Source organism: Pollicipes pollicipes, unplaced genomic scaffold (assembly GCF_011947565.3).
Source record: "Pollicipes pollicipes isolate AB1234 unplaced genomic scaffold, Ppol_2.1 Scaffold_5724;HRSCAF=6776_pilon_pilon_pilon, whole genome shotgun sequence".
In the NCBI taxonomy this organism is placed as follows: Eukaryota; Metazoa; Arthropoda; class Thecostraca; order Pollicipedomorpha; family Pollicipedidae; genus Pollicipes; species Pollicipes pollicipes.
Window position 1 is genome coordinate 30,825,732 of NW_023596746.1, and position 22,177 is coordinate 30,847,908.

General features: G+C 51.3%; 1 long non-coding RNA gene across 1 annotated transcript in view; it reads right to left on the reverse strand.

Moving 5' to 3' along the window:
• Positions 1-13,907, reverse strand: part of LOC119103562 (uncharacterized) — a 46,869-nt gene extending 32,962 nt beyond the window's left edge. The window contains exons 1-2 of the long non-coding RNA XR_005094778.1: positions 13,708-13,907; positions 10,117-10,548 (exon numbers count right to left, since the gene is read on the reverse strand). This is a non-coding gene — a long non-coding RNA (uncharacterized LOC119103562). The remainder of the gene's footprint in view (positions 1-10,116; positions 10,549-13,707) is intronic.
• Positions 13,908-22,177: the final 8,270 nt, after the last annotated feature.

The window sequence follows — 22,177 nt, forward strand, 5'->3', positions numbered from 1 at the left end:
GTTCCCGTCGGTGACACCGACCTGTCCACCTCAGGCTTATGGCTGCGTTTCCACAGGTTGTCGCTCCAGCGCCGCTGGCTGCTGTGGCAATGACGCGCATGAGGCAAGGGAAGGTGTAGGCCTTTGGGCACTTGATGCCCCTACTTCTTCATGGGAGGGCATCTGCGCGCATTACGATGGAATAAACCGAATTCTCAGCCACAAATTGGGTTAATACACCGGCGTCTGCATTCTCCGTCTCGGGATCTAAAAACAGACATCGTGGTTACAACATACACCTCAGGTCACCAGAGGCCATAGAATAATCGTGCAGGTTGGGTGGGGGTTGGGGAGACATCAGGGGAAAACAGTGGCCTACATCAGTGGGGTTTCGCTGGACAGGAACCTGGTCACGTATGGTCGTCTAAAAGCGTGCAGGGCAGAAACAGTTTTCACGACGTCATCGGCAAAGGTTTCGTTACCGTGCAGTCGCTCAAGGGAACCGAGGATCAAAAGCATTCACGACGAAGGCCTGCGCGATCGGTGAAACGATGCCTGCTATCGTGAACTCGAATCAGCCGATCCAGCTGTAGGGAGGGGTCAAAATCCAGGGATCTGCAAAAAATGGGAGGTACCGGGAGTTCTTGTAGGAAAGCACTACCTGAAGACATTCATTACACATGCGTGCCAAATCGGAAAAAGGTGAAACTTACTAGGGCTGCAGGCAAGGTGACTTATTTGTATTATCCGCATTATCCATCTTATCAAACGTTGGCGTGCCGCCCTGTGGCAACGGCGATGAAGCACGCTAGCGGCGTACCAATTATCATGGAAGGAAACTCACGTTGAGCATGTGATAATTGTTCTCAGTAGCCTCTATTCATTGATGCTGCACAATGCAATGCTGGCTACTTGAGCTTTAAAGCGTTGTTTGCCTGACTTGTACCTTTCATGCACTACCGTGTTAAGTGACGTTGCTGTGTTGTCACGGGTCTTCATAGCATAAAATATGGAACAAAACGCTTTGCGACTTGCCCTTTATTTTGCCGAGTCCGTCGGATCTAATCGTTCTGTGATTCAGACAACGCGTAGCAATCAAATAATGAAAATTAACAGCAGCGATGGTCTTTGCAAAGATAACTCAGGGTCATATCCTCACCAGCGTCAATTTTAAGTTTACTTAAACAAGCCCCACTCAGCTGTTGTATCCTGACTCCTTGCGACTGTTGAGTGTAAATGGCGATGTGAGCGTCATTCAAGATCAAGTTAGCGTCACCAGAGGCTTTGAAAAGAGTTTAACTAACCCTAAGACCGATGGTGCAACAAAAGTTTCGCGAGGTCTTCATTCGGCAGCACAGCAAAAGCAACAAAAACACCTTTTTTGTTTCTGGTGTGCATACGCTACTCCGAAATCCTCTCTCTTAACGTTTTGCTCTAATTCTTTACAGTCCTGCTCTGCTTCAGCATTCCAACAGCTCCAAAGCACAGTGGCACACCACGTTACGTGACAAGAGATGACATCGTTTATGCCACACACTGATTGTTATCGCCACATGTGTGATTAACTTGACCGGCCCAGAAAAAAAAAATACAACATCTAGTGGTAAAATCTACCATCGACATAGATCAATCTTCAATCAATGTAGTAGTAAGGCCGAGAATGAATGATTTTCATGGAGTGAAAAACAAAAAAGAATTAGGCTGTTAAAAACGAATAAATAAGTGAGGGACACTTGACATCATACAATCTACAAAAGTATGTGTGGCATGCAATCACCGAAGCAAACAGGAATGAAATGCGCATTTAATCAAAAAAGATCAACTAATGGTGAAATGTCATCTTCGCGCCTCTTTTCTGTGTGCGTTAGAGAAACAACCTTGAAGTGACGGCGACATGGGAGCGACGATCGGTGTCAAAAAGGAGAGAGGTGGGTGTGTATTGCGTGCGTCACGTGCTAGGAGTAAAAATGCCTCAACCATTTACCAGAATTTGCGAACGTGTATCAACGGCAGCGACGTACATCGAGATGGCGGTGGTGGAAGCGTTGGCCACAGCTCAATGTTTGCAATCTCAGGAAATGCCAGGCATCGCCCTTCTAATGCCACGATCGCAAAGAATATGTGGGATATCGGGAATGACACCTCTTATCTCAAAAGTGGGACTTTATTTGGCGGCATCCGCTGTCCGGTTACTGCACTGGCTAATACCAACTGAATTCACAGTACCAATATGGTAGTTGTATATGCAGCTCCTGACACCAGATAGGCCGATGTCAAGGCGATTCAGGACTAACAATTAAGAGACCAAGCTAGTTAATCTCGGGTTGCTCGCTGAAAGCAAATGACCAGATACGTTAAGATGGATCAGCGTTACCTCTTGAATTTTGGAAAGCTGCGTAAGGATAAAAAACGTGATTTGACGAACCTAAACGAGACCTGGTGATTCGAGAGCATCGTATAATTGAAAAGGCCATTAGTGAAGCTGCAGATAATGTATGGTATTAATTGTTCCAATAATACATTGAGTGAGGGATGGGCATGGTGTCTTGCCAGCCTGCGTCGAGGAACGTGTCGAAAATGGAGAAGCTGCTGCGGGTTTGGATCGTTTGTTTGGTTCCGTACGGTGTGGACGTGTATATAGGACTGTGGACCTTTATAGGTATCATTTCTAATTATTTCGAAACCGCCGTTATGTCCCCTATTTAATCTGTAAAACGTGTTCACACGATCAGGCTGCATCTTTGGACAGCAGCCTAATTGTGCATACCATGAACATCATCCTTGAGCATTGCCATTAACCACCTCCACTGCGGTGTGGTGCTGCCACCTAGGGAAGCGAACTATAAGGTATGGTTTTTGTCTACTGGATAGCTACCAGCGCCACTGATCCTAGCGTACTCTACTAGCGCCACTGATTCCTAGCGCCGCTGACTTCTAGCGCCATCTACACCAGAGCTCATCCCTACGTGTTACACCAGCGCCATCTATACCCCAGTTTTATGACGGGAGCGATTGGATACCGTCTGGTCTTTCCAACGCCGTCAACGAACTACTTTGACTCAGACGCTGAAACTTAGGCACTTTTCCTGCCTGACTGTCAATATGAGAATATCTGTGTCATTTCGGACTCTACATTTAGTGGACGGGGCTGGGTCTTGATTTTTGGAACCGTGGCAAGGTAAATCGCACTCTTTTCAGACACGTGCATTAGCGGTTCGTTTCTAGCTAAGAACGTCGGCGTCCAAGCAAAACAAACTTTCATATCATAATAAGCATAAATTCTAACTATTCTGGATTTCTTGCTGATACCAGTGGACGTAGAGCACACGAAACGTGTGCGGTGCCATGATGAATCGACGTTGGCTTCGTCGCTGAAATCCAGTTGTTAGGTTACTATATGTCATGAGTTATCATTCAGGCATCTTTTGCGGTCATGATTATGATTTCTTTCCGCTGTCGCCCGTGACGATACCATTGCAAATAACAAGGTGTTGGGGTACAATCACCACTCTGCTTCGCGTAAGGAACCGTGGTCGAAAATCTGAGGCAGAGTACGGAATTTTCCCCGGAGAAATAATGCTGTAACCATGAACTGTAATGGCCCAGACATCTAGCTAAGTCTTGCCAACATCTGGGTCAAATGCTTTGCTCGGAATGCAAAGAGAACAAGTTGACCTTTCTCAGTAATCACCGACGAGTTTTGTGAGGAGGTGATAACTGTAGTGATCATTTTAAAATCCATCGTAAATTTTTTAAGAGGTGCAGCACGTTGTGCGCACCGTGAACATTGCTACCTCCTGCAATATTTGTTCAATCAAAACTGAGGGCCTTTAATGTCTTGCGTCCTCGACCGTTAGCAGTTGGCTTCAAGATCTCCGATTTAACCCAGCGAGAAGCTGATCGATGATGATTTGCGGCCCGTGTGCAACAACCTCAGATAGGTGGAATTACGATAGCCGAGATATCACCAGAATTTTTTGCTAAAATGTATGCGCACAATAACGATAAACAAGTTGACGTCGCCGAGCATCTTTCACAAGGCACTCCCGTGAAGAAAATGTAGCCACTGTGTCTCCGCCGCCGAATGTTGCAAAAACGCGTATCAAGATGAGCAGCGACGACAGATTTAAGTAAAGTAGGCAGTTGAAAACACAAACACAGATAACTGTTTGTCATACGTGTGATTTTTTCAATGCATGTAAGGCACATTCTTGAAGTCCTTCCTATATCAAGGTCATTTATATCATGTCAAAACACCGGATGACGCCACAAATAGGACAGTTCCTTCGAATGTTTTCTCGCCGAAATAGTTGTGACTTTAGGCGCACACAAACGTGACCGGATGCTCCCATTAGGGTCTGGTGCATACCTGCGTTTGTCGTTCGAAGACAACGCATCGCTGTCTGGACTGCCGGGACGAACTGTGGTTCAGGACGCTGTTTTTAGTGTCCAGGACACTGTGCCATTATGCCATTACGGTCCAGGACATAAGTCGGGATACGGCCCTAGGCGTTTTAGATTTCTCACTGTGCGTTTTTAGCGGAATAAACTTATTTTGCGGTGCGAATACCCCTGTACGGCGTTGAGAGGGCCGCTGAAGATCTCCTTTTCCGCGTTATGACGATGCGTTGCTGCCTCAGGCCTACCGGCCGGTAGCATGGTGGCCAGAATACGACGGCCGGTGAAAAACCACTAGCATGCGCTCAAAGGCGGGCAAGACTGCTGGTCGAATCCTTCGAATTCGTCGATAAATGTGTGCAAATAGTCCTCAGCTCTTGTGATTAGGCGCTTAAGCAGTGCATTAGAGCCCGCGTTCGTCCTGTTGTCATATGACATATGACGGCTTCTAATAAGAATAAATTATTTGGTGCACAGGCAGCATAGACTAATTCTTTGGGCAGTAAAATTAAGCACACAGTCTCTCAGCGAAGTCGAGACCTTTCATACTCTGTATTAAAGTGCCAACAAACTGCCGACTATTTACGATCGATCATTTCATCATTCTTCCTCGTTTCGAAGTTACGAACGCGTGCCAAGTGTTCATAACGTTGAATGGTTTGGTACCTGCTAAATGCCTTTCTGACGGCAATTTTCACCTATTAGAGGGAAATAGATGATCCATATCATCCATAAACACTGCGTAACAAGCTAATGGGAGTAGTTTAATGGTAGAGAGAATGCCAGAAAGTAGAGCGCCTCGGTGCCACGTTGAGCTCAGTTAGAGCACATGTTCATTGTTTGTTATGGACACATTTCGTATGCGCATCCTTTGTTTTGCACACTTTTTCTGTTTATCGCATTTCTACTTTCAATTCAACGTATTCTGTTGCGTTTCTATAATCCTTTCCCTCTTCCACTCCCTCATTTTCTCTCCCTTCTTTACGCTCCCCTTCTCCCTTTGTATCTGTTTCTCCTATTTATCTACCCTCTCTCTCTCTCTCTCTCTCTCTCTCTCTCTCTCTCTCTCTCTCTCTCTCTCTCTCTCTCTCTCTCTCTCTCTCTCTCTCTCTCTCTCTCTCTCTCTCTCTCTCTCTCTCGTCCCCTCCCCCGCTTTCTTGTCCTCTCGCTCCAATCTCGATCAATCTCTGACAGGGGAGAGTGAGTCGAGGGTATCTACGCGACAGAGCGCGAGCGTGACCCGCTTTTGGCAGGGCCTGCTCGACTTAATGGCGCGGAACGAGCAGGCACTGCCATGGCCACGCCGGCCGCCGGCCGCCGGCCGCGCAGCTCACGCGCGAGCTCGGCACCGCCAGAGGACGCGCCGGCCCGGCCAGGCCGCGGTCAGGCCGGCGCCAGGGCCACGCCGCCGCCCCGCGTGGCCAGGAGGGAGGTCAGTCGGGCCGCCGCCGACGACGGCCCGTCGCCTTGACTCCGTTGTTGACGAGCGGCCGGTTTTTGTTCGGCTGCCTCATGGCGTGCAGGTATCTTCGGACGGCGGCGACGTGTTGAGGACGTTTGATTGGAATTGCCCGGCGGTCAGTGGTATGACCACAAACGGCATCACTTTTTCCCCCTGTCGAGAGATGTTGAGCAAGTGCATTATCAGGACCCACTCTATCTAAAAAAAGCGAGCCAACCATATTGAGGCCGAGAGGAAAAGCACCATCAGCAAAACTGCATTGATGCTTCCAAAAGTGCTACTTGGAACGAAGCGGAAAGAGGCATAGGTAAAAGGCGCCTTTCCCTGTCAAGTTCCGCCAGACCAGCGTCAACGGAGTTCTTCGCATGGCCTTTTGATAGGTTGTTAGGACATCCACCCATTGTTAATTTGTCATGTCCTGGCTTCACAGCAAATGATTCTCAGTCACCCGTGTTTTCTTCTCCTTTACTGAGGTTCCTATTAAATAAATCCCCAATGAAGTAAGCTTTAACGGCTTAGTAACGCTCCTGATTGGATGGCCTTACCACGCGCCCGTGCTGAGTAAACGTTAACCTCATGCCCACATCACTCTGGGTCATCTCTGTCCGTCCCGCAGATAAATTGGTGCTCATAGAGAGAGAGAGGCGTTCATCACGATAAGCAGCTTTCACACCTCGTGGTAGCCGCACAAAAGGGCACAGGGAGTTTATCTATCATGTACCTGACTGGCCCAACACACATTTTGAAGGGCTAATCAAACAACGAAGCCCACCCAAATCGTAACCTTTCTGTACCAAGTCTGGGACCCAGTGCATCGATCATCTGGCCGTCGTGTGAAGCAGTATGGTCTGACATCGAGAGACACGTTACGCAACAGCCTTTCCGCCTAGCTCTCCTGGGCTCACTCTGAAAAACTGGGCGCCGTTCACGGCGGTCAACGCAACGCACAGTGTATCTACCATTTTTTATCCCACAACTTACGCTGGAAACAAAGGGAGCGCGCGCTGAGGCATGGAGCACACGCAAGGCGAAGGTCTTCGAAGTAACGAGCGAAACCTGCCACAAGCGTACCGCCAATCCGACCGCGACCTCGGCGGAGGCAGTGGACCGTGTCATCGACTCCCGCTGGAGCGCCCCCAGCGGCGGTGTGGCGCTGGGCCTGCCTGGGGGCAGGCGCTGTGCCGCGCGGGAGATCGGCCCCAGGGCCAGTCCAGGCGGCGTGGCCCAGCCCCGATGGCTTGTCAGGCACCAAGAGGTGGGGGAGGGAGTAGGTATGCACATGACGGGTAGAGTAGCTCCGGCAAGAGCGTGTTTGACATCCACGCGGGAGGCCCAGGCTGTAACGCCCATGTGACCGCCGCATTGATACACGCCCATATACACTCCATAGCGAGTTGCACCACGACGCGCGCCGTACAGCCCCAAACACAACACCAATAGTGGGTTGAAATTAGATCTGGGGGGAGGTTCCGAGCACTGAACAGGATGACCAGCGACCAAACCAAAAACAAAATATTGAAGCCTAGCCGCTCCCCCCCCCCCCCCCCCCCCCCCCCCCCCAATGAATCCGCTCTTTGTCGGGTGCTGCGGTCAGTAAAGGGCTGATTCTTGCCTCGCATTGTCAGTGACAGGCTGCTCATGTACCTTGAGCATGTACCCACACCATTCCATGCATTGTCCGCTATTGTTCGTTTTTCATCTCTGTTCTTGCTTTGGCATTACGGAATTTCGGCAACGCAACGCTTTCTGCAATCATGTGTTTTTGCCCTTTCAATCGCTTTCATATGAGTGCAAGCATCATCCTTGACACACACGTCCAAAAAGCGTCCAAGTTTCTGTCATACGAACGTTCGCCACGTTGACCTACAACCGAAGATTCAGCACGCTGGGTCGAGCCGGGTCAAAAGCGCCGGTTTCTCGGTCAAAAGCTGCCCCACAGACCGTGATGGTGGTGCGTGTCGCCGTGACCCGGGCAGGCGCTGGCCGGCGCCGTTACGCGGCTCGCCGCGGCCGACGCCTCGTTACTGGCCAGGGTCACGCCGGCGCCGGGTCAGCGGCGTTACGTCACGCCCGCCGTCACGCGCGCCGAGGGCGGCGGCGTGACGCGACGCGACAAAAGGCGCCCGGCCGGCGGCCAGGCGGAGGGGCGGCGGCTGTGATACAGCTCACCGGTGGCCGCGCCGCGCTCTCTAACGCCCCGGCGAACGCAGCGTTACGCCGTCGCTGAGCAAGGCTGCTTACCCGCAACCGAGGTTATTGCTTACGCCTCTCATGTGAAGTCGCCGCGACTGTTTGCGTCGTGCATTGTCCCTTGGGTCATTTGCAAGTGAATTATTGCGGCGCGTCTTATAGACATTTTTGTGTGGCTGGCAACCCGAGCGTCACCATGATGTTGGTGGTGACGTGATGTAAGATGATAATGATCTTATATCATGACATTGCCTATCATAACCGAAATCGTGCCATCGAAATGGTGTCACGGCCGCCCGCCCTTGTGCGCAAAGGATGAACGCTCCCGTTTTGGAGGTTTTTAGGATCGGTGTCCGATTTCACCATCGGGGCAAACGCAGACGTGGAATCAGCTGCACTGTTCAGACAAATGTACAAACTACACCTTGGAAGGGATCTCAGAGTTGTCCGGGCTGTAGGTGCGCCGGAATTGACAGGAAAGCGACCACGGTTTGAACCAGCTTCAAAAGTGATGTAAAACATCTGACAATGTAGCCTAAGCCAAGATATGTTGAGCCGTGCAATATTACAAAGGCGTGTATCCTCGTCAATTGTAATCTGAACATAACGAAAAATTTGCGTTTCTACACTTATTTGGTAGCGGTTGGCCGGATTGTAACACCATTCAGAAGTTCTCGATTTGATAATTTCTCCCGTAAATTTCACATCAATAGACCACCTCTGCCTGTTAAAATACCTGGAAAGGTAGACTTTCTAACGCATTGGCCAACCGAACTGGCATGGGGTACGGATGGTGTCTGGCTCTATTAGCTTAGTTTTTTGCATAATCCAGATAAAGGTGGCGTCAGCTCTCACTTGTGTTAGGGCCACGCCCGTCCAACGCCGCACAGGTCGGCCTCTGGGTTTGACATTATGCGTGTTACAAAGCAAATAATATGCGTCAAGCTGTTGTACAGATCGAACATGTCATGCATGGATATACACATATTCGTGCTTTATTACTGTTTTGCACTTGTATAACAGTGGGTCTGGATTATGACGCTTCTGCATTGTGTTTGCGCATAGGCATTGTGTTACATGCATCCTTGATATGACAGGAAAGAAGACAAGTGGAAAAAGGAGAATGGAGAGGGCATGAATTGCCGTATTGGTTGTCACCTTCAGCTTTCAGATATGATGATAAAGAGTCGCAAACAGAGTCGTTTGATATAAATAGCCATAAAACAGACAAAAGCATTGTTCCGTGCAAAATAGAATTGCTTTCGTGCGCTTTCAGCTCGCTACACAATAACAATGCCTGAAATTTTTCAAAACGTGGTGGGTAATTCAGAGCTTCGTCCTGCACGATCATTTATCCTCAAACCCCATCACCAGGTTGGACAGGAAACACTGACATGGATAGAGAATACTGGCAAGGCAGGTGTGACCGCTGCTTTACATTCTTCCATTGGCATGCTAGCAGTGCTATAATTCTCTAATCGGAAGATCGCGTTCTGGTCGGTTCACCGCTCCAGTGTTCGTCATTGTTCTCCATCCTTGCTCACAGCAAGTCCTCAGTGGTCGTTACAACATCGCACATCAGCATTTCCATCTGTGTTCAACCATTCCAAAGTACTGAAGGAGATGAAACTGTACATTACACAACAGCCTGAGTTATTGTGCAGTTTGGGGATAAGGGCTTCATGGACGCTCTGGGCTAGGAGACATCTTACGCTGGTCGTGTGACGCCTAGCCTTGGAGCGATGCTGGTGTAAAAACGGCATGCTTACTCGGCCCTCGTGAACATGAGTCGCGATGGCATGAGTAATGAATGTCTGTCACGCTAGAACACACACAGCGTAGGAGGCAGCCTGCCTCACACCAGAGATCTCGCCATTGATCACCATAGCCGTGCCTGGTAATTTTTAAAGTGGCCAAGCCCGTCATAATCTCCGCAATTTCTGTTACAGCGACCTGCGTTATTTTCTGTTTAAAATACCTCGAATATGGATGTGTGAATAACGTTCCGAGCGCGTGACCTGTTTCATCACAATCTCACGCCAGCACGCGGGAATGAGTCGCACACCACGGCGGCTGTCGTAACTCACCTGGTGATTTTCTTGCCGCCGAGCTTGGACGGCCGCTGGAGGGACATGGTCCAACCGGAGCGGCTCATGGCGACTTGTGTCACGGCTACTCACTCTCACTGCACTGAACCTCAACGTCCACCGACCACAACAGCCGACGAGAACCGGCCGTCACGGAAGCCTCAGCGCTGTGCGGCGGTCCTCCGTCATTCAAGACGCATCGGCACGGTCCGCTCCCAACTCCCGAACACGACACTAACACCGTCGGCGGCGCGGCGAGATGTCTTCCCGCAGACGCCTGCTGCGTTGCAGTCTCCCGACTCCGCGGCTGCGCCGCCGCACTCTCCGGCGCCCGGCGCTGGTGTCTGCGGCGGGCTCTGTCTGACGCCAGGTACGGGCGCCGACCTTGCAGCCGACGAAGCGCCTGAGGCGGTGCGTCCCACACCGCTTCTCCTGACCGACAGAGGGCGGCGTTAGCAGCGCCAGGTGACCGGATGCGACCGGGCGGGGGCGTCGGCCGACCTTCGTACGCGGAGCGGACGCGTTGGCCGCCGTGACGGGTTCACACGCTTTCTCGGCATAGCGCAGGTCGATCGGGACTAATTTGTCGCCGCCGATACCACACGTCCATCACGCAGCGCGCGCACGGCGGCCTCAGTCACGGTCAGCCTTGTAAACACACAAAGGCTGTGTGGTAAACGCATTGGCTGCGTTTCGTGAAGTGAAAGATTGCGTTGAATACCGTCAAGCTTACGAAGCCGCAGATGAATAATAAAAACACTTTTCATTCACCAGCACCTGAAATAGCCAGGGCATGGGCGGTTTGACGTCCGCTTATGCCGTTTTTCGCGACGGTCAGGAATAGTGTGCTGAATCTTAACTTGGCTAAACCTAGATTTTAAAATGCAATGTATTGCTTATCAAGTCGTGTTTTAGGTCAGATCTGGGAACGAAACTGCAGGACACTCGACGTCTTTAAACGCACACCGATGTGCATCAAAGTCCGTGAGCTCAGATACTATGGCAATGTTTTCGGACGTTAAAAATATCACCGCACTGGCCCGGCATAAAAAAGTCGCAATAGGTATGGTTGTGTTAGTAACGGTGGCAAACGACTAATATTTCATGCTACTTTAATGCATTATGCTACAAATGTGACGCCATCAATAACAATTTTACCTTGATCATCTCGAACACAATTCGTCTTCGCAGAAGCTCCGATTGTCTGGTAGCAAATAAGATCCCAGTTTGGCCAAGATAGTTCGCTTTCATAACACCGTCAGGAGGACCAGCGGGGTGGATCGCTCGGATCACCCTCTTCAGTATGCTTATTGGGACTGCGTACCAGGGTACAGACTGTGTCAGACGCTGGAGGCAGTGGGCCGACGGCCGACACTGGGGCTCAGACGCTGGAGACGGTGGATCGACGGCCGACACTGGGGCTCAGACGCTGGAGACGGTGGATCGACGGCCGACACTGGGGCTCAGACACTGGAGACAGTGGACTGACCTCCGACACTGGGGCTCAGACGCTGGAGACGGTGGACCGACGGCCGACACTGGGCTCAGAGGCTGGAGACGGCGGGCCGACGGCCGACACTGGGGCTCAGACGCTGGAGACGGTGGGCTGATGGCCAACACTGGGGCTCAGACACTGGAGACGGTGGACCGACGGCCGACACTGGGGCCCAGACGTAACCGCTGTGGGCCGCAGGTACTGGGGAAGACAGGCACTTGGGCTTGGGTAGGACCTCCTTGTGTGGGACCTAAAGACACTGGAAGTCAGACATCCTCACCGAGGTAGGAGCTTCTGAAGTGACATAAGCACCCAGCGATAGACGTTCGTCCTTTTGAACCCAGCTAGGTTAGTAAGCTAACCGGGGACCTTTCCAATTCCCAACTCATGTGGCTGGGATACTTCCGGTTTATCTTAGTAGTGATTCAGCCGATTGCTTCATTCAAACGGCTATTCGCAGCCATACGCGCACGTTCGATTTCACAATGAAATCGGAAGGCACAACTGGAGGATTTTCCCTGAAAACCAAATTTGGCGCGCCGCAGGCACGCTCAACGTCTGGTGTGTTGTAAAATAGCATCGCCTGTTTTCAATCTGCTTATTTTTACATGTTTGTCGCAAATTTTTGCCCGCTTACATTTAGTCACTTACATGGTAATGTGTGCCATAGATTTGATAAGGGGCAACACGTTCCCCGGCGGCTGTTGTGTGCGTTTGGTCTTGTCGGTAGCTGCAGCATTATTTCGAGGGTAATTAATCGTGTTGTCTATGGCTCACTGGTACCAAGCTGCAATGCTTACGTTTAGGTATTGGAGAGGTACCAACAATTCGTAACTATATATCTATGTTGCAAACAGCATAATTAGGAGGATAATTGATAACATGATGAGGATAATTAATCGTGTTGCTTAATGCACACTGATACGAGGCCGCAAGGGTAATGTTAATTAGTAGATACGTTCCAACAATTATGCATTGTATATTTGTGTTGCAAACAGAATAGTGAGATGGTTCTAAGTAGTTGGCGTGTGGATTCATGGGTAAACACAAACAAATCAACGTTTGGCCATCGACGTTAGCTGAAGTAAGGTAATGACATGTCACGGAGTCAAATTGTGTCTATTGTTGAGGATGTGATAAGATATTTACTCGCGCAACAGTACCATTTTCCTACGAATTCCCTACAAATTCTTGAACTGGCCTTACGCTATGCATAAAATAAAAATGGGGACAAGAACTTGCCGTTCGCTCTACATTGTTTAACAATTGCAATGAAACGGCGTCATCTGAAATTAATTTCAGTTATCTCCTATCGACCTTTCTAACGTTAGTAAGTGAAAAAGCAAATCTGAGGTACCTAACTGCACTTCTGTGAGCTTGACATTGTATTTTGAACTTACGGTATTGCAAAAAAACGCTGGTATATAGCACTGAGAAATAGCACCGCCAATCACGATGTGCAAAGGTTCAGCTCTGTCACGAGCCATCTAATACTTTCATTTGAAGGTTTGCACGTTTCAAAAAAGGTTTCTCCGTTTTGAAAGTTATTCAATGCAGGAAAATCGAGTGGAAGTTGAGAGGATCTACGATTATTCAACGACTAAGGTCTCTCCCCCGTCCTCTCTCTCTCTCTCTCTCTCTCTCTCTCTCTCTCTCTCTCCTCTCTCTCTCTCTCTCTCTCTCTCTCTCTCTCTCCTCTCTCTGCTCTTATCTCTCTCTCTCTATCTCTCTCTCTCTCTCTCTCTCTTCTTCTCTCTCTCTCTCTCTCTCCCTCTCTCTTCTCTTCTCTCTCTCTCTCTCTCTCTCTCTCTCTCTCTCTCTCTCTCTCTCTCTCTCTCTCTCTCTCTCTCTCTCTCTCTCTCTCTCTCTCTCTCTCTCTCCCTCTCTCTCTCTCTCCTCCCCTCTCAGCCTCTCTCTTTGGTATAGTTCAATTCTCTTACTTGGGAATGCATGCGTAAATAAATAGGGAGATCTATTGCAGTCTTACGCATTCATCCCGGCTGATGACCAGTAGCGGGATCACAACTCGGAGCTGTTACAAGAAGCACGATCCACACCAGCACACAAAACCACGAGCCTCGCACGAGAAAACCCACCTGGCGTGCCCTCCTTTCAACTCACTCGCCTCTGCAGCGCCGGCAGACTATCACGCTTTGCCGGTGGATCCGTCCACCACCTGGCGTGGTGTCAGCTGCTGCTACCGTATCCGACGGCCGGCGCTGCAGCTGGTGCGTCTGGCGGCTCCGCCCCCCAAAGTCGAGAGATGCCGCTCCGTCAGCGCCGGACGCCAGACTACCTCTCGGGAGAGCCGCTCTCCGCTCCGTTAGCGCCGACTCCCGACTAGCTCTCCGGAGAGCCGCTCTCCGCTCCGCGGTCGGGCCCCGTCGGCGCCGATTGGGCAAGGCGAGTTGATGGCCCGGCGGGCCCGGTGAGACGCAGATACGATGCGATGCGATTTTATGTGATGCGATATGATGCGATCTGATGCGATGCAATGCAGATGTGAAATGGGAGATGCTCTGGGTCATCTCGTGTCACTGTATTTCGGGAATGATGGTCGGCGCTTGTTCCATAGCATCGCCGTCCCCTGACAATGATGCACAGTGCACATCGCTCCCTTACACCGGTGTCCCCTGGGATCGAAGGCCGATGCACATTGTCTTCTGAAACTTTGACATTGCTGTGCCCGACACACAAAGCCAGCATGCACCATTCCTAGTGCTGCTGTATTTCAGGAGCATTTCCAGCATGCATTAAATGATTTGTTCGTGTTTCGTGACTTATGATATCTGCAGAGATATCACCTATTGATATAACCCTCCTATAGAACTGACTGATTTCTCGTGATATCATCGTCTCACTGGGTGCTTGTGCCTGTGCGCGTTGTCTCCTGATGGCCCTGTGTTCTGAACTGACGTTGGCCTCCAGTATCCACTACTTCCCCCAAAAGGCTTTTTTAGAGATGGCCACCGGTTCAAATCATCCCCTGGCATTATATTAGCTTCTGAGAGGGATGGTCCATGTACGGTTGAGTATCTCGATGCTGTGTGCGGGTTACTTGTGTGTGCTACTGCCGAAGCAGGAATACGGTCAACATCTGTTGGGCAATACAAAAACCAGTGTTAATTTCAGCAGCAGCCGGGTGGCACGATTGGTTCAGAGGCTGCCTAATTCTCCGCTCCTCACTGCATGCGCCACACTGTGTTTTTCCACGCATCCCACGTGATATGCGGGACAGCTGTCCCCTTCAACATCCACGTGCTGTGTTGCAGAGCTAGCAAATATGTGCAGTTCTTCTAATGAACCTAGTAGCGACTGAAGGACATATGCTTTTCTCGATTCCCTTTACTCCCGCTGGAGCTGTACGTCATTTCATTTTGGTAGGATTACCAAACAGTGCATAAAATGGCGTTACTGGTTAAATGATCGGCGAGTCGACTTGGACCCCAACCGCTGTTTCTGTTGTTTCACACAGACGATGAAGTAACGGGTCAAACTTTAATCAATGGATCACGACAATGTGATGGATGGAATGTTCTATCCGGCGAAAGTAAAATTTCAGGTAAATATCCTCGATCATCCATTACACAACAGGCTCGAGAGAATGCAAACAAGCGTCGGGACAGGATAGCACCGTTAAACAAGCCGTCTGGGCTTATGTCAATAGTAAAGCACGTCCAAACAAAATCCAGCACGTCCAAACAAAATCCGGCACATGAACACATCCAGCACTGAACAAACGTGTGGTCACAGCCCATAGAGCCGTGAGGCACGGGTATCGGCTTCAATGTCTGGCTGGGCCTGAAGCGCAAACGACAGCCGCTGGGCACCAGCTGGCCTTGTCACACTGATCAAGTCCATTCGTTCGGCAGTTCCGCCGTCATCGCCGCCTTTCCCTCGGACGTTATCGGCGATCGGTTCAGCATCGGGCCGCGGCTGTGTTTGACAGCGCGTGGGATGCCTGCTGCTTGCTGAGATGAGACGCACAAGGCCGGCTGGCGCCGTCGGCGGACAGCCGCGATGAATCACTTTCCAGCAACTCATGTCTGGTCGTCGGAGCTAATGCCGGCAGTCTGCCCCACGCAGCTTCCGTGATGGGATGTGCGTCGATGCCTGACGGGGCTGGTGCTGGCGCGAGCGGAGCTGACTGGCTGGCCGCGCCCGGTCTAACGGTCGCCCCCAGCGGCGTGGACGCTTCGTGGGCGCTTCTCGCCCTCGGATAGGTGGCGACTTAAGCGGAAAGTGAGAGCGCACAGGGCAGGGAGCGGCGAAAAAGCGTGCCAATTATGGCGCTGCGTGAGCACGGGGACCAGCGGGGGGTAGTGTGGCCACCGTGTCGCCCGTCTGACCGGGGTCATTAGTGGACGCGCCGCTTCTCCCGCGTGCTCTCGATCAGTCTCACAGTACATTGCAATGACTCGAGCAAACAAGTACCGACACGAAACGCAAATATCGGCTGTCTCAGGACGGTGCTTACGGTTGTTTTCCATTGTCTACGCACTGGGTATCACGACCCACGAACAATGCCTGAAACTCTGGACCCGGAGACGCAGTACAAACGGCGAACAACTGTCTACAGCCTCGCTCCAATTCCGCACGATAAATGTGATGCCACTGCGAACACTTGTTCCGTGTTGTCGACCCTTGACCTGAATTGATCGTCCTAAGATCACGTCATTAACGTCATGGATTGTGCAAGGGGCATCAAACACCTTCGGTCGCCCATTGCCGTAAACATCAGGCAAACAACAGCCAAACACCAGCAGGTTCATTCACAGGGCCGATGGATTCTCGTGGCGGCGCGCTGTTCACGCAGATATATGACCAGCGTTCATTAAGTCATGCTCTTCGAATCACGTCAAATCGTTCAGTATCCGTCAGCCGTGCCTGGGCATCTCAGGCCCCAGCAGCAGGTCAGACCAGTACCTTCCAAGGGATTGGCGGGATCCTCTAAGCGGCCAACCCCGTTCACGGGAGAGGCCCTGCGGACGGACACGCTTCAATGAATCGCGCACTCTTCCTGACGCCGCCGCATAGCGCGCCCACTCTCCCAATATGATAATTCATAAAAGAAGCATCAATTATGACGGCTTTTGATGGCGGCCAGCCGCTGGCTGAGAATTAAGCAACTTCGCTGCGAACCGCCGCAGCGAGGAGGTGAGAGCGGATCCGGCACGGCCAGGCCGGATGGGGGCTGATAATCGTAGATGTGTCTGCCTGAATGAGAACAGATCGGGCGCGGCCAGGTCGGATGGGAGCTCATAATCGTAGATGTGTCTGCCTGAGTGAGAACAGATCGGGCGCGGCCAGGCCGGATGGGAGCTGATAATCGTAGATGTGTCTGCCTGAGTGAGAACAGATCGGGCGCGGCCAGGCCGGATGGGAGCTGGTAGTCGCAGATGTGTCTGGCTGAAAAGGGGTGTCCGGCTCACATGTGTTCCAGGCCTGGCAGAGCGTCAGAGGTTCAATTGCAGTTGCTGACGAGAGGTTCTGAGGCATTATCAGAGCTAGGCCTGTGTCAGCTCTAGAGAAGACTCATGTTAAAGAGGGCATCAACCTTAACTCAACATCAGGCTTAAGTGAGCGCATTTTCCAATGGAGAGCCTGTCTGGCTGATCCACAGGCCTCCCGGACTCTCAGTGCTGACCAAATGGCATCAGGCCCCCGACTCAAGCGGCTGCAGGTGGCCACGCCGGCGCCGCGGCCGTCGGCCGGCGGCTCGCTGACCCGGTCAGTGGACCGAGCCGGTTGCGCCGGCCGCCCTGCAGCTGTCGGTCGGCGCCGGCTGGACTGGGACCGCGTGCCGCCGGACGGCAGCGTGTGACGGCCCGCCGCGGGCCCGTCACGTCACGCGTCCGCCGCGCGCCGCTCACGCCGGCCCGGCGATCACGGCTGGGCGGCCGGCCGACGGCGCTCCGGGAGAGGTCGGCGCCCACATGGCCGGCCGCAGAGGCTGGGTCGGCCGGCCGACGGCGCTCCGGGAGAGGTCGGCGCCCACATGGCCGGCCGCAGAGGCTGGGTCGGCGGGACGATGAGGCCTGGGTTTGCCAGCGAGATGCGGTGGGCTCGTGCTGATGGGTCCACCGTGTGCTGCGGGGCTCAGGCCGCGTGTTGGTACGGTGTTTGGGACGCGAGGGCTTAAGGAATGCTCCTGCTGCGGATTTAGTGTCAAAACGCGGAAGGTTTGTTGTGTTTTAGATGATTATCTCTTATTGCAATTCACGCGGTCATGCTGCCGTCGAGGGATGAACACGGCCTGTGTGAACCAGACTTTAGGCAGCGTCGCAGTAAGGATGGGGCAAAAGCTTGCTTGGTATAGAGGGGGGTGTTTCGTAAAATGAGTTGCGGGGTCTGAACAAAGAAAACGACGAAAGCTGCCCAAATAATACGAAAGCTACCCAAATAAACAAATGGGTTTCCCTCAGATTTGGCCCACTTACGGATGAAGGTGGCCCAAATATCCACCCATCATCTCCACGGCCCACTTTCATCCCAAACTGAAGGGGTCTGGAGCACAAGTTGAGGGGCCTGGAGCTCTCCCCCTTCCCAGCTGAATAGTAAACTATAACACTGCTTGGATAAGACTGCAAGGTCGGGCGTTTTCAGGCTGACATGTCACCATCTCTGCTTTGATCGAGACCGCACCCAACATGGAAAATTGTTAAGTGAATGAGCAACTATTGAAGACATTAATGGTTGGTCAACAACTTTCCAATTTTCATCAGGGTGTCGACAATGCAGTGGTTAACGCGTTTGCATTGACCACTGCACGTCTGGGAAACCATAGGTACGGGGTTCGATTCCCCATGGTGTCCGCCCTTCCTGTCATTGTGAGAGGCAGGTGACGCCATACAGCCTCATCAGCTGAGTGCGCCGTAAAGCCCCAGTGCCCCTCCCCAATTTGCATGCTAGATACAGTGATAACCGAAACGCAGATGGCGACACGTAAGCCTGGAAACGCACCGCCCACCGCAAGCAGTCACTTTACCATGTCATTTCGTATAGGACATCATGCAAGCAGTCACTTTACCATGTCATTTCGTATAGGACATCATACAAGCAGTCACTCGTGATGGCGACGTCCACGAATATCATGTGAGCTGCGACTGATTTTACATGTGTGAGTTGACTGCGACCGTGTAGTTGAGAATCTAGCACCGAGACATGATGTGAGCACGAAAGGCTCCGATCTCCAGGTTTTTCGGCATTAGAAGCTCCCAGGATGTACTATAGAACGATAAATAACAGGAGGTCCATTTGTGATCATGAGCACAGCTTTAAACATCGAGTACTGACAATGTAACGACATTCCCTTGATTACGTCGTTTGACAGCATCTCCTGGCATACTGAAGGTCAACAACTGTCGGTGTAAGAACTCTGAACTCATGGTGCCGAGACGGGTACGAAACTCGTAAGGACTGCCAAGGTTGCCTGAGACACTAAGAGAGCGTTCAGGGTTCAGGTACAGGTACTTAGGGTTCAGGTACCTTAATTATCTATCACGATATTTCAATGCGGTCGTAATTGCCGTTGCACCTTTTGCCTAAGCTGTTTTCAGAAATGCCTTAAACTTCTGAACGCAAGATGACTATATTTGGATAGACGAAGGTGGTGAATACTTGTGTACCTTATGTGGAAAATGGAGCACCCTATCTTTTATGCGCAGCAAGTCCTGGCCTCTCTGTCAAGTTCTTGCTGAGCGCAATCGACGTTCTGGTGACCGATGAAGCAGCTCCGTCGCAGAATATGTCCTAACGGACATCCCTTCATCGATACATTGCATGCCTTGCCATGTTAGACGCGATTCCTTTAAATTAAATGAGCGGTTTTTGAGTGGGAACGCGAAGCACGTCGTCGCGCTGGCTTGCGACGAGACAGCGACTGCAGTGACAACATTAGCGATCAGGGGACATGGTGCAACCCGAGATTTAAAGCCATGCCCCCACATGTGGAAGCCGAAGGGGCTAAGTACATAGTCACTACGCCCCACATTTGTCTCGCTCAGATCATACAAAGTAGAGATGCGTTGAATGCACAACCTTGCATCATACATGATTCCATGACATAATTTGACAAATACGACGTGACATTGACAGGTACTTGTTACTTGTCCGTCACGATAGTCCAGTTGGCTGTAATGCTTGCCTTCCGATTCACCGACCCTTGGAAGGGTGGGTTCGAGTCGCTTTGGTTGTTCGCTATTTGTCCCTGACCGGGATGTCTCCGGCCGGTGGCAGCGTCCGTTCGGCCGCGCTTAAGGTCAGGTGACGTCAGAGGGCAGGACGAACCGTGCTGAGCATCGCGGGACGTTAAGCTTTCGCCAATAGATTGTGCCGCTGACCTCGAAATTCCCGATCGGATGGTGGTGACGGGTTTCACACAAAAAGCACTGCTTAGCGCGGCCACTGATTCCAGAGGTCCATGCAGTCAAAATCGGACAACGAAGGAAAATCACGATATTTTGACTTGAGTTAGACGGCAGGAGGCCTTGAGCTTTGACGTCGTCAAAATGCTTAGTGTTTATACGGATTTCACGCATGGCCGAACAAGCATGAAATATCCAAGCAATCAAAATGCACTTGGGTGGAAAACACGTACATAACTGCGATCGAAAGTGGAAGGAGCACACATAAATATTGTTCATCAGGTGTGATTGTCTGGACTTAAAGAGTAAACTATTCAGTTAATCTCGGCATGTTTCCCCAACCAGACAAATCTGGCCATTCGGTAACTTAAATCGTTTCTATTCACAGGCAAAAAATTGCTCCTAAGTTGTTCCTTTATTCACGTAGATCAATAACTACACCACATGCTTGCACATTATGCATCGTCAATGCATGGTTCAGTGATAAACCTCACATAGCATACACACGCAGTCGTCAAAGACACGTAACTCAATCATCTGTATACCGTGCGGTAAGTAAGTCTGTGTAATCGATTGGCTATTTCTTTCAATATTTGCAGAACGAGTGCTAATCGTTTCAAGATTGCGATTTGCGACCGGTGAAATGTTTCGTGATAACCAAAGTACTTATTTTCCCAGATACGAGAACAGTTTTGGGACCATATCTTATACACTGTTTGCAAATACGCTGCCATCGTACACAAGAAGAACTTAATTTCCATCACAAGTATCGAAAAGTCGTCGTTACCCCGCTGTGCCTGCACATTTCACCATCATCTCCGTTCAAAGCGGTCCCGCGCTGCTCCCCATCCCCGCTCAGGTGCCGTTTATCACAGCTGGAGCTGTTGACATCCGACTGCAGTGACGGCCCCCAGCCGGCGTCTTTCACAGCCGGCCGACCGGGGCGGCGGCCGGCCCTCCGTCACGACCAACGTCTCTGGAGGCGCGTCCCAGCAGCGGCCGGCCGCGGCCGGCGAGCGCGGCGCGGCGAGAGAGCGCACCGGCCGCGCTCTGGACCTGCTCCTGGAGTCGTGTCGAAACGGCCGCGGCGCCGCACGACCCGGGCGAGTAAATCCCGCCGCCCAGCGGGGGAGCGTTTCTCTTTGAACGGCGACGCGGCGCCGCATCGCCGTGACCGCTGAGGGAGGGGGGTGGGGGGGGGGGGGGTGGGGGGTGGCAGGACCGTATCCTCATCTGAGAGGATTTATTGGCGATTGCCCTAGTCGCACTAGAGTTTCCGGCGTGTTGCTGATGTGAATGCCACATCACGAAACTACCATATGGAAACCAGCTTATAGCTGTTCATTCGTGGATCAGAATAGCTCAAGCATACTTGCTTTAGCCAGGTTAGTTTTAACAGCTTTGGAGCAAATGCCCGTTGTGTTTAAGCACGATTCAATGGCATCAAGTAAGGATAAAAACAAATGAATAACATTTTTGGTTAGCTGCCAAATACCTAGAATTGGAAAGGCAGATTTTTTCCTCACTTCAAAAATGAATGTATTCATCCCTCTCTTTTGTGAAGGATCTGTGAGAAGTGTAATCATTTGAACTGATGATTTCAAGAGTCGAACTACACATAAGGTGAACAAATGACCGCGAACCGCTAAGGTAAGTCACGTACTATTTTCAGACATGGTGTGTTGCATGAAGGGCTCATACAAAAAAACTCACTTTCCCTGTGCTATTTTTTCCAGCAGGAGCATACTTGGGTTTCATTTTGCGGATATCTCATTGAAAGCCTTGTCCAGTGCTCGGAACCACCCCGGGTCAACTGACGCCCACACTCAAAAGAATGCAGCAAACGTCAAAACCCGGTCGCGGCTTTTGGCGTTTCCACAACAGAGCTGTGCGCGCGTCGTCATCCCTCGGGTACTCCCGGCGGTTGACCGTTTCCTGGTTTGTTATCGGGTTGGCGACACCTGTGCTTCTGCGGCACTTTCGTCTCGGCACCATGCCTTGCACCGCAATCGTTTTTAGTTAACTAATGCATGTGCGTGAAATCAAAGGTCTTGCAGTTTCCGACGACACATCTAGGTTTCTTAGACCTAAGGGAACCAGCATGCACATCGGCAACAGTGCTGTATAGTGCCATCTAAGCTGCACATCGCTGCATGCCTTGCATGCCACCGCTATAAACAAACACGCGAACTGACGGCGC